At 35.3% G+C, this 13031-nt stretch overlaps 1 long non-coding RNA gene across 1 annotated transcript; it reads left to right on the plus strand.

The window, feature by feature from the left end:
* Positions 1-3106: 3106 nt before the first annotated feature.
* On the plus strand, positions 3107-4956 carry LOC139191495 (uncharacterized). Its single transcript, XR_011575574.1, has 3 exons — positions 3107-3322; positions 3431-3547; positions 4729-4956. It is a non-coding gene; the product is annotated as an uncharacterized lncRNA (long non-coding RNA).
* The last annotated feature ends 8075 nt before the right edge of the window (positions 4957-13031 follow it).

The raw sequence follows: 13031 nt of genomic DNA on the forward strand, positions 1-13031 counted from the left end.
TATTATAATTTCCAGAAACAAAAGTTTAGAAGTTCTCGATTAAATTCTTCATAATCATAAATCGATTTATTTTCAATTTTTCCCACATATCCCTAATTATGAATATATAATTCATATATTTAATTTTTTAGGGTATTACAGGTGTGCCAAATCTCTTCTAGTTTGATGATAAAATTTCAGGGACCAAATTTTCTTAAAAGGGTGGATTGTTACGACGCGTTGATAGGGATTTTACTACTCATGTGAATGCGATAAAAACTCCTATAATACTTGCAAGAATCACAAGGTTGTTGTAGTATAAACGAATCTCGCAAGGTCGTTCTCTACAGGGATTATTAAATAATTCGAACAAACCAAATTCCAATTAATTATTGTAAAGTAGAAATTGAGATGATTGATTTTATAATCTACTTAAATTAAAAACAAATTTAACTATTAAAGATAAGACAATCTGCAATATTAAAACTACAGGGAAAAGAAAACAGTTTTGGGAGAAATCAAATTAAGAAAGCACTAGGGTTCCACCATCACCTAGCAATCCTATGAACTTTTACCAATTACTTATGATCTACACATGCCACTTTGAAGGTTAGATTTTCCTAATTTATATTCTACTTGGAACCTCCAACATAGAACATATATCTAACATGTAACTCGTCCGGACGTTCAGATCAAATCTGAACATGAAAGACTCATTATGCTTTATGACAACCCTTTGAAAAACCATGCGACCCTTAAGACGTGGTGTTCATCCTAAGTGAAATTACAATTATTAATCACAAGAAGCCAGCGTCAATTTCAGGGAACCTTCCGACCAAAATTGCATCAAATTACTTTTCTAAAGATCCTAATGGTGATCAGGCATTAAAACAATTAGATAGTTTTTATCCCGGTGATTAACAATTCAAAGTATGCATGCAATCAATCATAAGCACTTAAATAAAAATCACATATTCATGCTAAGGCTCAAGGCTTCGCCCTAGCAAAAGAATTTAGTTACGCATATTCATAATTGAAATCATAGAAAATCTTACTAAGAAAAGGATTGAAAACACCTTAGAGTAGAAAATCTCCAAAACCCTAGCAATTCTCTCTGTCTCCAAAGTTGTATAAAATAAAGCGTAGCGAAATATGGTAGACGGCCAAGCCATAAATCTGCCAAGCCCCCTCACAAACCCTAAAAACAGGTCCTTTATTCTCACTAGGAAACTAATAATAATAATAAAATAAAATAAGAAACATGGCTAAATTAAATGGTAAAATTTACCTAAAATCTGAACAGCCACATTTTGGACCCATAAACTGCTCCAAAACTGGCCCAATATAGCTGGATTTAATGTTTGGAATATTCTAAACACTTCTCCAAAAGGCCACGAACCCATCCGAGGTCATCTTGGGCTCCAAAAACGTAATTTAAGCAAAAAAAAAGGTCATTTTCCAGCACCACACATCGCTCCTTTATTTTATTGCCAGAAAATAACTGCTTGGTGGAAAAATCTCAATTTTTAATACGATCAAACTAAGTGACTCACGAACGTCCTCCAACTGGAATTACTCCAAAATTCGTCCATTTGGTCTTATTTTGCTCCAGAGGAAGTCGAAAGTCCTATATTGAAAATATAATTTAAAGCATCAAAATTCTTCCAAAATATTAACCAAAATATACTAAGAATATGGTAAAATATATAATATAAAATCTACTCATCAAAATACCCCAAACTTAGCTTTTTGCTTGTCCTCAAGCAAAACAAGACTCAAACAAAAATAAAAACTTAACAAACTAGACAACTAGCTAAAACTCAACCAAGACAAAACTTCCACCTTCAAGTTACAATCCATAGCAAATTTTAAAAACTAGAACATCTTTTCAAAAGTTCCAACCAATCCCACGACAAAGTCTAAGCCATTTAGAATCAATTAGAAAAGAATTCATGAACTTCCTTTGGTGTAAAGTGAACCAACATAGTTAAGGAGACTCGACTAAAATCCTTACCTCTCGTCATTTTTTATTTCACATATACTAACTTTGAATATAGCTTTTTTTTCTTTTTTTTTTTAATTTATATTTTTTTCATATATAACAATTTTTTTTCCAGTAATAGTAGTGGTCGTGCAATGTCGATTCACTTAAGCTTTCGATCTAACCCATGTAGCGAGCTTTAGGTCAATGACTCCCAAACCACTAGGGCTTTAGGGCACTAGGTGTAGAACACCCCTAAGGACTTATTAACCCGAGCTGAAAAGGCTACGAAACCAACTAACCACCCTGCCCTATGCCAAAACTCTACCGTTTGACACGAGAATCACTGCAGATTAGGCAGGACTGGCCCGGTTACTAGGGAAAACCTTGGGTGAGACAATTATTATTTTATAACACAACAATAACCGACTTTACTTAAATAAAAAATTAAAAATAAACTTAGACTAAAAGTAAGTGTTTCAATCTCACTCCCCACAAACCATGTTGGTGTGATGTGCAAAGTTCAAAGTATAATTCATGAATTGGTGTCTAAGCAACGATAAATAGAAAGGACTCTACGTGGGATTAATCTTTACTATGTCCATTTGTTCTAACGTTTAAAATAATCTAGATATTAACTTAAAAAGAATGAAAATTCTTAACTGACATAAAAAAAATAAAAGCCTAAAATTTACTTTCCCACCCCCAAACTTAAATCACACGTTGTCCTCAAGGTGTGGAAAATAAACAAAAGAAAACAAAAATATTAAAACCTTGAAAACGTAAAATACCAAACATAGACAGAGAAAATAAACTAGGAAAACAGAAATAGAAAATAAAAGAAAGAAACAATAAAAGAAAGTATAAAATAACAAAGAAAATAGAAAATAAAAGAAAAGACAAGGAAATGGAGACACCTGGGATTTGAAGTGGTGACCTAGTGCAAAGAGAATATGCGTTGGAAAAATAATAAAAAAGAAAGCACTAATTCACTGATTTGGAGACTCGAACTCGAACCTGTGGTCTGAACAAAACTAGGAGCGTTGATGCCAATGCGAAGCTCTACCCGTGTAGTGTTCACGTGGGAAAACCTTAACAATTCCCCATATAAATTAAGGTTTAGCATTCATTTTCGCCCTTTCTTTCTAGCATTTCACCTCGAGCCCAAAGCCGTGGGGGTTCTCTCCATCTTATTCTCAAACCTTAGCCTATCTCAGCGCTTCATTTCTATACCATTTCACAAAATTAAAACTACGGCGGACCTCTCGAATCAAAGATGACCCTAGCCGTCAGATTGTACTGCCCCATGGAAATGTCGACTGTTCCGAGGCTCAGAAACTCAAAATCCCAGCAATCATAAAGGTAATTGTTCTTCCCGGTATATCTGATTTTCATGAGCGTGCTTCAAAATGCAGGTCAGAAAGAAAACAAGGAAAAATTATCTCATGCATATGTGTGCTATCTGTGCAGGAGTCCTGGAAGCGACTGTGATAGCAAAGACGAAGAACATGAAGGACAGCAAACCTGAGATCCGGTGGATAAGAAACCGGTAGATTTCACGAGATCCTCAGATTCGGAATTAAATAGGTATAAAACATGCTTCATTCACTGTATTGGCTGGGATTTCTTCATAGCATTAGGATGATGGCCCACCTGGAACTCTGATAATTGTAGTTCGCCTCTGTAAATTTTTGTCTGCGCATGCATCCATAGATCTACTATACTTATGCCATGTATTTGTTGTGCTTGCATGCCTCCATTAGATGAATGTTTAGCAAAAACATAGCATAAATCTGGATCTAAATGCTGGAGTTGACAAATGCCTTCCTCTATGTTGCTTGGTCCACCCCCAAACTTGTATGTAATGGAATTTGTAAGTGAGAGATAGTGAGTATTTCAGAACTGATTTTCATCCGTTGAGGTCTGATAAATGTGGATAAATGAATGCTGCTGAAAGCATGATTCAGTTGAATTTTGCGCACTTAATGGATATTTAGGGCCCTTCGAGCCCAAATGCAACCTGCAAAAAACACAGATTAAAAATCTAATTAGAGTAAATCCCAAAATAAAATACTGATTAACAAAAAACAATTGTTGTTTTTGTGTTTTTCAATTTTCTGATTTTTTTTTTTTTTTTTGTGATAAAGACTAGAAGGAAGAAAATAAAATGAATGAAAATAAAAAGAAAAGAGTTAGAAAAATTGTGTTGCCTCCCAATAAGTGCTGTAGTTAATGTCTATAGCTAGACGTAGAGGAATGAATTGATGATCACGTCACTTGTTCTCTTATAATCACCACTCCTTGATAGCATCATACAACAACAGTAAGTACAGAATGAGATGATGTTTGTCAATTATGTGTTTCAGGGAAGTGGTTGAATCCTTCATATTAACCCTTCTATGTGAATGAAATATTATAATAAAATAGGATCCCTTCCAGCAACGTTTACGTCTTCATCAAACTGACTTAAACCTTGTATTTAACACCCATAATTTCTGCATTGGCCAAATTTCTTGAAAAAGAATTAGGTTGCCATTAAGCTTTTTCTTTGTTTCCTTGTGGATCATAGTTTGCTTGTATGACTTGCCTAGATTTTCTTTAAATTTGAATGCTTGTACTGCTGGACCGTCCAATTCAGCAACATAAATTGTATCAGTAGTCATCTGCCCTGTCTCCAACAGTGTGTTAGAGAGCTGATCATGCGACATCTTAGATGTTGAATTTGTGTGAACCCCCCCTAACATATTAACACTCATGTCTTCCTGCAGGCTTTGTGGGAAAGGTTTTGGTGACACATGAACATGGGTAGCACTCGGTTCTGGTGGGATTATATGATCAGCATGTGCTACTTTCTCCCCTGGACGTGAATGGATGGCAGATTGCTCTTCAATTCATGCACCAATCTCCTCTTGATCACTAAAGCTCTTCCCATAGTTTAATGCTTGAATCAGAGATCCTTCATTGGTTATTTCAATGTATAAGTCAGTTAATTCCAACAATTTAGAGAGCTTGTCCTCCACTGAAAGCTCTTGTGGCACATTAAGCTACTCAAAATACTGCCCAAGATGCTCTTTCAAACTTTGAGTGTAGAACTCTGAATGGGGATTATTCCAGTTCCATTTTGAATCGTTTCTCATATATATATATATATATATATATATATATATATATATATATATATACACACACACTCTTGGTACACTCTTGGACACAATCTGAAAAATGTTTCCTCTCAGGACATTGCAAAATATCATGGGTCCTTGAATTGCAAAGAGCACAAACTGTAGGCTTAAATCCATAATAACCCTTTTATGCTAATGACACCCAAAGAGGTGGTCCACCGGGTGTTAGATTGAATTCAGGGGGAACTGCAAATTCCATTGTTGCACTGCTAAAAAAAAAACAAATTGTAACCTACCAAACAAAATCAGCAATTAAATAAAAAGATATATACAAAAATAATTAACTAAGAGTTGATATGCACAAATTATCTTTGTAATCTGCCCTGTACTGCTGTAATCTGAGAAAAATAAAATTAAAACGAAAATTAATTTTTTTTATATGTATAAACAACAATAACTAATTGATAATCTGATTAGTAGGAATTATTTTAAATAATCCCCGGCAACAGCCCCATTTTCTTGATAGGGATTTTACTACTCATGTGAATGCGATAAAAACTCCTATAATACTTGCAAGAATCACAAGGTTGTTGTAGTATAAACGAATCTCGCAAGGTCATTCTCCACAGGGATTATTAAATAACACGAACAAACCAAATTCCAATTAATTATTGTAAAGTAGAAATTGAAATGATTGATTTTATAATCTACTTAAATTAAAAACAAATTTAACTAATAAAGATAAGACAATCTGCAATATTAAAACTAGAGGGAAAAGAAAACAGTTTTGGGAGAAATCAAATTAAGAAAGCACTAGGGTTCCACCATCACCTAGCAATCCTATGAACTTTTACCAATTACTTATGATCTACACATGCCACTTTGAAGGTTAGATATTCCTAATTTATATTCTACTTGGAACCTCCAACATAGAACGTATATCTAACATGCAACCCGTCCGGACGTTCGGATCAAATATGAACATGAAAGACTCATTATGCTTTATGAAAACCCTTTGAAAAACCATGCAACCCTTAAGACGTGGTGTTCATCCTAAGTGAAATTACAATTATTAATCATAAGAAGCCAGCGTCAATTTTAGGGAACCTTCCGACCAAAATTGCATCAAATTACTTTTCTAAAGATCCTAATGGTGATCAGGCATTAAGACAATTAGATAGTTTTTATCCCGGTGATTAACAATTCAAAGTATGCATCCAATCAATCATAAGCAATTAAATAAAAATCACATATTCATGTTATGGCTCAAGGCTTCGCCCTAGCAAAAGAATTTAGTTACGCATATTCATAATTGAAATCATAGAAAATATTACTAAGAAAAGGATTGAAAACACCTTAGAGTAGAAAATCTTCAAAACCCTAGCAATTCTCTTTGTCTCCAAAGTTGCATAAAATGAAGCGTAGCGAAATATGGTAGATGGCCAAGCAATAAATCTACCAAGCCCCCTCACAAACCCTAAAAACAGGTCCTTTATTCTCACTAGGAAACTAATAATAATAATAAAATAAAATAGGAAACATAACCCTAAATTAAATGGTAAAATTTGCCTAAAATCTGAACAGCCACGTTTTGGACTCATAAGCTACTCCAAAATTGGCCCAATATAGCTGGATTTAATGTTTGGAATATTATGAACACTTCTCCAAAAGACCATGAACCCATCCGATGTCATCTTGGGCTCCAAAAATGCAATTTAAGCCAAAAAATGTCATTTTCCAACACCGCGCATCGCTCCTTTATTTTATCGCTAGAAAATAACCGCTTGGTGGAAAAATCTCAAAATTTGATACGATCAATCTAAGTGACTCACGAATGTCCTCCCATTGAAATTACTCCAAAATTCATCCATTTGGTCTTGTTTTGATCCAAAGGAAGTCGGAAGTCCTATATTGAAAATATAATTCAAAGCATCAAAATTCTTCCAAAATATTAATCAAAATATACTAAGAATAGGGTAAAATATATAATATAAAATCATCACGCGTCCCAAAAATTATCCTATTTTAATTCCTGGAAGCATGAAATGACCAAAATGCCCATAGAAAAGGAAAGTGTTGACTTCAGTTAGCCTTTTGGTCGTGATACCTATGACCTATCAAATTAGCATTTTCTCATAATACTCGATGATATGAACGTGTAGGCTCAAGCGAAACAAAATTTGGAGTTCTAACGAAGGTTCTGCAAAATTTAGATTTCACTATTTTCTGAGCACTTCTAGTATTCTATTATTTTAATGTCTTGTTTTAGGGGCCGTGGAACCCATTGTCTCTCTCATTGTCGCCCACTCACATTCTCTCTTCTTGTCTCCTTGTGCCCTGACTTTTTATTTCCTATCATTTTCTCTCATCTCTTCTTCCTCATCTTTCCCCTTTCATTTTCATTTCCTGAGAACCAAGCACCCATGGCGACGACTCTCCGATGAAGTAGGCCACCCAACTGCCATAACTACGATCCACTCCTCACCATGAACTCGACGTTGGTCCCCGTTTCCTGAAATTCAAACCCCAAACAACGATTCAAATAACTTCAATGATGAGCTATCTTCCTGGTGACTTTCCCCCGTTCTCGGCGAAGGTAAGTCTTCCAATCATAACCATTACATTCATCGATGGGTAGTTGCTATTTCGTGTGCTACATGTGTGATTTGGTGAACAAAGGGGGGGAATTCCTCTCCAGATTTTAGCCAAACGCCAAAACCAAGGGCTGACAAGGAGATTTCGGCCAAACACCGTTGAATTGAGCCACGAGACCACAACCATTGTGTTTGTGGTAAGATGTGAAGAAAAATGAAGGAAAATATTTGAAAAACTAATTTCACTCAGCAACATAATGCATGCATTTAACGATTAATGGCAGAAGCATGCTCATATGCATTTTAGAACAAAACTTAAGCCATGAACTTCAAAGCCTAGTAATGGTGGTGAACTAAGACTCAACTTTAAACACAAAGACAATTGAGAATCTTTTATATCTTTGAAGCACCTCTTTTCTTAGTAAAGGATATTCACCTATGTGTGGGCCTTCTTTCCTTTGCCACTTTCCTCCTTAACTCCATGGATATGGGTGGAAGAAACCTTCTTCCTAGTTTAATGTAGTTTTGGATTTGGATGGAGGAATGGATTTTCCAAAAAAGTTCTCCCAATTGGAGACTTTTAAGTTTCGACACCAAGGATGATGAAGTAAGAAGATGAGTGATGTGGGAGGAAGAAAATGCTAGTATCTTCCTCCCATATGGCCGGCCTCCTAGAGAGAAAGTATTCTCTCATCTTTCCTCAAAGAAATCCTAATGAAGGATGGAACTATAAAGTTGCCATTATACCTCATTCTAAGTGAGTGGAAAACTTGTAATAAGTGAGACATCACTCCTTCCCTCTTAGGCCGATTTTTCTAAGTGTGTTTGGGTTGATTTCTATTTTGTTTTAGTTGTCTTACAACTTAAGCTCAATGGGCCTTGTGTACCAAAACTCATTTTGGGCCCTAAAACTCAAAACTAACTTAAAGCTTAATACAAACCTTTCGTATGATTAATTAACATATTTATTAATCTTTGCCTTATACAGTTAAACCATTTAATTGTCCTTACTTATCTTCGTTAGTTCCTTCAATCTTTACCTTGCATGGTGTGCGATCCATTAGTAGGTTCCTTTTAGCGAGGCAGTGAGCGATTAGAACTCTTACTAGTCGATTATGAATTGAAACTTACTTTCAATTCTCCCTTTAGTGATTATACATATTTAGTGCTTTCACAAGCCATGAGTAACACCTAACAGTATGTCATGGCTACTCAAGCTAATCAAAAGAGGTTGCAAAACCTATTCAGTTTGGGATTACAAATGCAATACAGTATTTCTCTAATACAATAATCTTGATTGTATCGTTTGGTTTGATAGTTTATTCATGTGTACTATCTAATGTGATTCTCTTGTCTACATGATTTCCTTGAATGTGATTAGAAACGCTTTCCTAAATCTCATTCATACTTTGGCCATAGATTCTTAATCATGTCATCGAGTATTCTCTCTTAACGGATTGAAGGTTAGAGATCCCTTGTTGCGTTCACCTCACCTGCCTCCATGGTTAATGGCTTAACTCCATCTATGTTGTGGACACCCTCTGATGGAGTGTCGTTGACATAGTCAAAGATCAAGGACTTAACCACAAGACAACTATGATGCTTCAGGTCAAATGCCTACTTTTCATGTAACGACCAGTCCTCAGTTATCATGGTTTTTATAATTTTAAAACATGAATTTATGAAAATGTCCTTGGAGGCAAAACGTTGACTTTTGTTGACTGCCTTGTTGTGTCACGTAAGATCCATTTTCTTAGCATATCCTTATAGTAATCGTCACTACGAGAGTGTGGGCATAAGCAGAATTGGATTTGGAGTTACGATGAACGTTTTACGAAACTACGAAGTCGAGGGGCAAAATAGTCATTCCACTATTCTAGACATTAAGGTTTAGATATTTTATTATTTAATTAAGTATTGACGAGATTTATGGATTTGCCTTCGGGCAACGATATCACCATTATTGAGCATGGTTTTACACATACATGTTTTACAAAGGTTTCTGTGGCATGCTAGAATTTTTAGAAAAACCTATTATGTAGTATTATATGTGTTTTCAAAATAGGGGGTTAGTATGTTCATAAAGAAAATGGTTTTCTTATTATTAGTATTATTATTATCAACTTTGGTCCACTCACCTTTTCTATTTTGCGCCCCCTCATGACTTAGATTCTAGGCACACGATCCCGGCGTCAGGGCCCTCTCGCTTAGGCACCTTTGAGTCTTCTTAGGGTAAAACCCATTCCTCGGTTTGTAACTTTTTATAATAATTCTTTTACATTATTCTTGATTAGTTTTATGCTTTGAACACGATTCTACTTTGGTTTAATTCATTCTAATTACGTATTCTTCATTGTATGCATGTTTAAAATGGCTTTGTCACCCTCGAGTGTCGACCAACACGTGCCTATCTTAGTATTTGGGGATATCAGGATCGGGGCATGTTAGTTCGGTATCAGAGCATGGTTTGTTCAGAGCATACTTAGGATCTTATCTTACTCTAGTAGTGTGTTGGCCTTGATATCATTTGGATGTCATGGCTTCTGTTTATTGATGTCCTTCTGCATGGTTGTATAACCCTCATTCTGCCTGAATAGTCACATCCTATTTGAAGTATGAGAAATTCATGTTGGGATTGTGCCTCAAGTTTGATGTAATAGGTTATGAATGACTTCAACATCAGACCAGTACTCTACGACATGTGTTCTTCTAGAAAGGTAGGCAGAGGCATACTTGTGGAGATTGCATAAAACATCTAAAGTTTGTGTTGGAGAAAATTAAAGGAGCACCAATTGTGAGTGAAGTTTGCAGGTATCCGTGGTGTAGACCAAATCAGTTTCTTCAGGCTTACTATTTCCCCTAAGGGAATTCGTGTGGACCCTCAAGAAATTTCTCAATGATTGTTGTACCAATAATAACCTTGTCTACTCCAACCATGATGTTAGTTTATTAAACATCAACAGCTAGCGTTATACCAATTTCCTCAAATGTTGACCCCACTTAGAGTTTGTACTTTCTTTGGGAGATGTAAGCGTAGCAGAAGATATCCTTACCAAATCCAAGGTTGTGACAATTGGAAATTGAAATCCTCTCAAGAGTCGTGAATTATGAGATACCATTGGTCGTGTTAGTTCTATCGACAATTATCAACAATTGTTTGACCATAGTCCTATTTCCATTTCTTTTGGCTAGGAACAAGTCGGTTATGTTCGAGATGTTGTTTCACCCTACCATTGTTCTTACACCCTTCAATGACACCAATAAAATTTGAATTTGACGATGATGTTTACAAAATGATTTACCGTGCGCTGATGCAGCACGATTAAGAACGCGTATGTCTTTCGACATTGGTACTGCATGAAGTGAACTGTCCTATCTACGACCTTCAGTCAACGGCTACCACCTTTACTTGGAAACCTAATGACACCCTTCCGTGGAGACTTTGGTAATGATTCGATGTTTGTTAACCATCTCACTTGGTGTACTATCCATCATTTCGTGAGGCCTATACCTTAAACCATTTGGCTGAATTCTTCATTTTTGAATCTTTTAGACTCTCTAATATTTTGGTCCTCATCAGCTTTGTACATAATCTCAATTTCATCTCCTGGTACTAAATGATATCTTAGTTAATCTCGAGTTACCCTACTACTCTTCATATCATTTCTGAAGTAGACAGACTGTCTAGGAGAACCACTTAGGCGTCAAAGTTTTTAGTTGAAATCGTCAGTTCTTCAATTACCCAATCAGCATTCTATCGAGCGAATCTACACTATTGGTGATTTAATATCTTAGAGCTACCATTGTAACGAATTGTGTGTATTTTTGAAAACCTACATTTTCATTCGTCAATTTTCATTAGACTATCGTTTAACCTCGCAAAACTTCTTGGTTATATTTGCAGTCGAAATGAGCTAAGTTCTCTGGTGGCAGTGATTAATAGAGTATATCAATGTTTACGACTGCACTATCGCATACCACCCCGATGGTGCAAACATGGTTGCTAATTTCCTCATTAAAAGGACACATTGATACCTGAACATTCTTCAAGCAATTATATTTCCACCTTATGCGGAACTTTCGATTCTTTTGCGACTTGACTCTTGATCATCAGGAAATTAAGTTAGCCATATTTTAAAATTCGATCATTTCAAGTTATTGCTATCCAATCAAGCTAAGTATTTACATGCATTCAAGTAGTAGAGTTGCATATTTAATCCATATATCTTGTATTCTAGATTTAATGGACTTGTTTTGACTCTCAAATTCTTAAGTGTTCTTTTAACCTTCTCGACATGATTTCTCGCTTAATCTGTAAAGAATTCATGATGGATCGGCTTAGCTAAAATGTGTGCTCAGTTTCATATCGATTCTAACTGGGACATTTGGAGCATCTTATCAGACTTACCAGGAAGAATTCTAAGTAGTTTTGAGGATTGAGCCATTTTTTAGTAAAGAATTGGTGAAGGTAGAACTGCAAGTTCCGAGCTTGGTAATTGATGTGAAATATTCTAACACTCAAATTAAAACCCTATGATTGTAGTATATGAAAGTAGGGATCGTTTTAGGCTGGGGATTAGAAGGGCTGCTAATCTACACAAATGAAACTCTCAAACACTAAACTAGACTCAAAAATAGAAAACTAGATTCTTATGACTCAAAATTGACCAAATTGACTAAAAACAGCAAAACTAAGTTAAAAAGACTCAAAACAACTACCAAAGAGTGATTTGGATGAATTCTAAACTAACTTGACTCAAAATACTAAATGGGGACAGATTTGAACGAAATTAACTAAACTAAGACACCAAATAAGAACTGAGGGGGTTTTTGGACGAATTTGACAAAAATAAGTAAATTGCAGCAAACCAAGTAAGTTAAAACGAAATTAAGGTGAATTCAAAGGTGAAAAACTAGTTAGAGGGTCCTTCTCCACACATGAAATATATGCACATAAATTGAATTCCAGTATTGTTTCTTCAAACCATGAATGACAATGCCTAAATTAATTGTGAATGTACTAATTAACCTTCATATTTTCCTAAGTTCATTGAATTGAATGGACAACGCATCGCAACCAAATTATTCTTATCAAGTTCCCTATATGAACAACATGATAGAAATACATATCAAAGATCATTACGTTCTATGAAAATTATAAGCATTGACATGGCATTCGTAACTATGAACTGCATGATACTCCTGCCAAGAATCTACTTAACACGATTGTGACTAGCAACCTTCACTACTTGTAAATATAAGTTTGTAACTATTAGGTGAAACTCCCTCATATTTTAGCATCAAATTCATGTATGCAAACTAAGTATGCATCATTAATCAACACACAAGAACAAG

This window comes from Malus domestica, chromosome 14 (assembly GCF_042453785.1).
Source record: "Malus domestica chromosome 14, GDT2T_hap1".
Taxonomy (NCBI): domain Eukaryota; kingdom Viridiplantae; phylum Streptophyta; class Magnoliopsida; order Rosales; family Rosaceae; genus Malus; species Malus domestica.